General features: G+C 36.5%; 1 long non-coding RNA gene across 1 annotated transcript; it reads left to right on the top strand.

The window, feature by feature from the left end:
• LOC306868096 lies at positions 1 to 359 on the top strand. The gene is made up of 3 exons (XR_013784085.1): positions 1 to 60; positions 158 to 220; positions 294 to 359. It is a non-coding gene; the product is annotated as an uncharacterized lncRNA (long non-coding RNA).
• Positions 360 to 6178: the final 5819 nt, after the last annotated feature.

Below are 6178 nucleotides of genomic sequence, written 5' to 3'. Positions count from 1 at the left end.
GATACTGACAGAGGGATTGTATTATTGGACCCTACAGAAAGAACACAGTCTGTCACATCTGTAAGTGTTTTGTTGTCAGGTACCTTTAGTTGCTTTTAGATATTTTTTTTATGTTTATTTTTGCCAGATAATGTATACTTGCATATTTCCACTGAAGGATGAAGATGAAGAGACCACATCTGCTGTGACAGAAGTGGACAATGCTGGTAGATCCACTGAGGTATGATGCACACCATTATAATGCATGCCCCCTTTTTACATTAGAGTAACAAACTGTCATTGTCCTTTCACAGTACATACCTGGGGATTTGCCCACAGATGAAGGTCCTTCAACCTCAACGCACAATCTAACCGGAGTAAGAATTTGAGTGCAGTTGTCCATATTTTACTTTTATTATCTGACTGAATCTCATTTATTTAACTTTTTTTGCCTTCCTAGTTGCCAGCAAAGGAGCTGTATAAGGTCCATCTTCAAAAACAAATAAGAAAAAGTGACATGGAGATGGACCTTATACAGCTTCAAATTAAAAAAGCAAAACTTGAAATTGAATTACTGGAGCATCGCCTTAAGGTGAGAACTTCTGATTAATCGGTTGCATGTTAAAAGTGTTGTGTATATAAAGCATTGTAATAAAAAAAAAAAAAAAAAAAAATTATTTCATTTTTACTTTCATTGTTTTGCAGGACATCAAGAAATGAACTGCAGAGCAGACCAGTGCAAACATTTTAATAAAAGTAATTTTGACAAATCCTGTCTCTTAATAGTCTTCCATCTCTGTGTGCAAAACCCTGTTGGGGTTCCTCTGGGCCATCTTCCTCAATCCAAGGAGGGTGGCTCTCTCCTCTTATAGTGGCAATGTTGTGAAGCACAACACAAGCCACTATGATGTCGCATGCCCTCTCTGGACTGGCCCGGAGCCCACGCAGACACTGAAACCTAGACTTCAGGATCCCTATGGTCATCTCCACCTTGGCCCGTGTTCGGCTGTGAGCCAGGTTAAAGCGGGTCTGTGGTCCGGGATCAGGTTCAGGGTAGGGTGTCATTAAATAGGGCAGACAAGGGTATCCTCTGTCCCCCAGCAAGTAACCATTGTACTGTCCTGTAATGATTCAAGTGTACAATACAAATATAGTAAAAGAAAAAAGAAATTGTATACAGCAAAACATACCCTCCTGAAATGAGTGACATAATGATGACTCGCGGAAAATTCTGGCATCATGCACCGATCCTGGCCATTTTGCCTCCACATTACACTCTAAAAAACACTGGGTTAAAAACAACCCAAATTGGGTTGTTTCTAACCCAACTGCTGGGTAAATATAGGACAGAACCCATATGGGGTTAAACTAACCCAAGAAGTTGGGTTATTAATTTTAACCCAGCAAATGGGTTGTTTTTCTACCCAAAACTTGGTTATTTTTTACTAAAATGATGGGTTAATTTGATTTCATAAATGGGTTATATTTTGAAAGGTAATTTATTTGTATTCCTTTTAAAATCATATTTTAAAATTAAATATACCACATGATAAATAAACAGGTCAACAATGTATAAGCTTTATTTTTTCATTAATATTTTTCAGCACATTACACTTTGTAAATACACTTTACTCAACCAAAAATTCAAGAGATCATACAAAAGTAAAACAATAAAATTCCATTTATAAACAGCATTCAAAAACAATTTATTTCATTTTTATGGTTTGCCTCTGTAGTTGAAAAACTGTAAATGTTTTAACATTTTTAAAAATTCATGAACTACAAAAACCCTCAAGGTTTAGTAAAACAGTTTGCACATGAATCCATATGCACATGAAGTTAAAAACTCTGAAATACCTCAACAACTGTTTGTTACAAAGCAGTATTGTTTTTAGTCTACGAACCTGTTGTTTTTAGCCTACAGTATGAACACAAAAATAAAACAATGAAATACAGAATTTTTCCAGTAAAAAGTTTTCACAAAAATATTGATAATCATCAGTATGTGCACAAAGTACTACTCTTCCTCAAGCAAAAAAATTAATAAATATATATATATATATATATAAAAAACTTAACTGCAAATAAAATGAAAAATAAATTGCTACCTCATATACTTGAACCACTACTTGTTCAAAGAACTTCTTATCATCTACTTGCAAGAATGTAGTGCCGAGTGTAAAAATTTCACTGTTGGGGATTCACTTCCCTCCAACTGAAAAATATTTTGAATAAACTCCCAACAATAGAAACACTGTTTTGGATAGGTTAAATAGAAAACATAAAATGATTTGAAGCATGCATCTACTGCCCCAATGAGAGTGCTTTGCTCCAAAGCTTTTCCTGCAAGGATGACAAATGCCTGAGAGTCAATGAGTCCATTTTCAAGTGACAGGACATAAGGGTAAGGTCTTGATGCTTCAGCCTGCTGAAGGTACTCCACCATATTTGTTCCAACCTAAATGACAGATAATGCAAATGAATTAAGGTGAAAAAGAATGGGGGTATCGGGGTGTGACATCTTAAAATCATTGGACTTTGAGATTGCAGGGATTTTTTTGCATGAACTACTCCTTTAAGAATCGAGTCTACCCATTACCTGGCACGACTGTCCTGCATGGTGCATCTTCTTTCTCTCCTTGTGGTCTTCTCAAGCGCCTCAGTCGCTTTCGTATGTTCCTCAGTCTCTCTTCAATGAACCCAGTGGCTGGTCTATTATTTCGGCATTGGGCATACCATGTGTCCTGGAAAGACATAAATAACGTATGAACATACAATACACATGAACACAGGGCCTGAATTTCAGTGCGGGATTGTGGGTATTGTGAATAATTCTATACATTCCTCTACACATTGTCACTTATATATTTAAACAATTCTGTATGCCCTCTCTGACACGTACACAGTAACATGTACTATTTACATAGCAACAAATCTTACTACTTACATAACCATTGGCAGTTTTATCGTGCAGACAGGGTAATGCTTGCACCAAGGCTGATGCTAGGCCCTTTTTTGTCTCCGAGCTTGGACTATGAACAAGAAAAGACAAAAATAGTGAATAATCAGAACAAACAATTGTACAACCAGAAGATCCAAATCAATTCTACTTGCGTTTCTCCAAATTTCTCAATTAAAAATAAAATAAAATAGATATCACTATTGTCCCACCATCATTCTGAAAACAACAACAACAGACAATTAAACAAAATAACATGTAATTTAAAACGGCTGCAGTCTATTTATAAAATACAATATTTAATGAATTGATGAAAAAAAAATTAACAAATGGGTCAATGACTTGTTCATAAAGATTTCACTTGTTTCATTCCTGAATGAATCAACGTTTTTTGAATGAATCTAATTTTAAGTCACTTGTCTCCACCTGCTGGTACTACGTTGTAATTGATACAATCTTTATTTGAAGCACCATCACTTTTAAAATGGTGATTTATTCTATTTTGATCGCTTCTATAGACAGCAGTGTTTATATCCGAACTATAAACTTGTATTCCAGTGTGATTATTTAAATGTTTGTAATGCAGAAATAACAATATAAAAGACTTTGTAAAGATGTTTCATATACGTTAACTGCTCTCTCTGGATCAGCGGCAGCGCGAACGCAGATTTGAATGTCACAGAGTGTGATTAGGGCTTTAATAGACGTTGAATCCTGTAATTTATGAATGCGATTGCGTGGGTGATTGAATCTGTTCTCGATTTTGGCTATTTATTTAAATATCCAACAGACAGTATACGACAGTAAATATATGACGCGACAATTTGGTTTATCTGTGTTCTTCAAGCCATGTCTGGTATCTTCATAATAATAAAGTATAATCATAATTAATTGACATTATTGTATAAAATATATTATCTGCCTCATTCTGTGACCAAAACCGCACATAGGCTCACAAAAGGAAGTTATTTCAAACACTCGACTGATGCGGTTTACTAAAATCATGTAATTAATTGTCCTCTTTTGTTGGACAACACTTTGGGGCGTGCCGCTTTTTAATTGCACATACAGCGCTTGCAGAGATCGAGCAGCTTTTACTACTGTGATTTTATACATTTAATTAAAAAAAATCAAACTGCCTAATATTTTGAGCGCAAATTGTAATAAAAATACATTAAGCTTTCAGCATGACGCGGGCCATAAAAAAATGCAGATGGGCTAAGCTACCTCGGCTTTAGGTGATTATGATCCATCATATAAGTGATATTTTAGATACAGAACGGCACATTTTACCAGTCGGAAACGATTAAATAATACGAAGACAAATACAAACCTTAATTTCACCAGAAAAAACGCTGAAGACAGTGTTTGAAAAAGTGCCGTCTAGAAGTCCTCCTGCTGACGATCCAAAAAGCCCGCGACAGATGACCCAAAAATTGGGTTGTTTTGACTCAGCAGCACTGCAGTACGATGGAGGATGGGCAGGTTTGACTGTACGTGTACAAAAGGTGGTTTTCAGAAATGTATTACCAAAGATTTAGCTGTAATGGACAGAAATCTCATTTTAATAATCTGAAAAGGCAAGGAATGCAAGTTTACATTACATCTCGTTGCATTTAAACACCTTCAACTTAATTGACTTAATGGACTTTGAAGTAAATTACTTCATATGACCTTAGTTAAGAAGAAACGTAAGGATTTGACCAAAGGGGACGTTTAAAACATTAAAAAAAAAAAAAAAAAGTTGAAAATTTATTTACTATCAGACCAGCGGGCATTATAAACCAGCAAAGCAAAACGAACGAAGCTGACGGCACATTTAATGCCATGTAAACTTGACTGTTATCGCACATTTGTCTTTTTATAGCCCTCAGTATTATGTTATGTGTATAAATAGGTTAAAAAATGCATGTTATATGTATAAATATATTGATACGAACCTTATTTCTGCAAATATTACAGTGTGTGTGTGTGGCATCCACCTCCACCTCGAATTCAGTCAGCCCGCGCTGCGCTGAGCCTGCTTAGTTGATTTGACCCAAGAAGCTGGGTTGATGCGTCTGGGTAGGGGAGGGGGTGTATTGATTCAACTCTCAGTAAAAATGACCCAGAAAATAACCCAGCGGTTGGGTTACAAAGAACTACCCCAAAACTACCCAGGACTGAGAAAATAACCCCCAAAAAATACCCAAATGGCTTAACCCAGCATTTGGGTAGAAAAAATAACCCAGGATTTTTTAGAGTGTAGTAATGATGTGGGTTGCCTCACATATTACCTATAGTTAGTGGGAAAAAGTAATGAGTTTAATGATTTTAACAAGACTAAAAATTAGGAACACAAAATGAAATTGTTACCTGCACATTGATACTATGAATAGATTTCCTATTAACATAGTCTCCCTCATTTACTGAAGGAGCTTTAATAGGAATGTGTGTGCCATCAATGCACCCGATTACATTTGGAAATCCTGAAATAGAAAGTCATATATGGAAGTTTAAAGTGCGTGTGTGTGTGTGTGTGTGTGCAGGATGAATACATGTATAGATATAAATAGTATGACTACATATTTAATATGCGTCATAGATTTTACTACAAAGGACAAACCTGCCACTCTGGGGAATTCCTCTTTAATAACACGCAGAGGTTTATGGCCAGGGAACTGTACAAACGTGTGTAAGAATCGTTTAAGTGCCAGACATACTGTGCGAACGGTTCTACACACAGTTGCCTTTCCCACATGCTCTGCATCGCCCACATTGTACAAAAAATGCCCTGACGCGAAAAACCGAAGTGATATGCACAGAATGTTCTCTGTTCTAAGCGCAGACCCGCGGTTTGTGACATTTGCAATATGTGGTCTCAAGAGATGTGTTAAATAAATTAACGAATCTTTTGAAAATCGATAACGCTCTTTCAAATAATCATTAGGAAATGAAAATACATCAATTCGCGGTCTTATAACTCTCTCCCGGCGAAAAAAACCTCGTATAATTTGTGCCTCCACGTCCACAGGATCGTCATCAAAAGGGCACGCCATGCTCAGTAACCTTCTGAAACAAACTAACCCTGGAACATAACCTGCTACCGAGCAGGTTATCTTCAGAGAGTAAGTTCCTATGGTTACATACATACCCAGAAAGTTACCTCCGTTTTTGGAACCGAAAGTTGAGGTTATCCACTAACTTACCCTTAAACTTACCCGGGTATGTCACATAACCTGCTTTCTGGAATACCCCCCA

The sequence above is a fragment of the Barbus barbus genome, assembly GCF_936440315.1.
Source record: "Barbus barbus genome assembly, chromosome: 50".
Classification (NCBI taxonomy): domain Eukaryota; kingdom Metazoa; phylum Chordata; class Actinopteri; order Cypriniformes; family Cyprinidae; genus Barbus; species Barbus barbus.
This window is presented reverse-complemented; position numbering and strand designations above follow the sequence as displayed.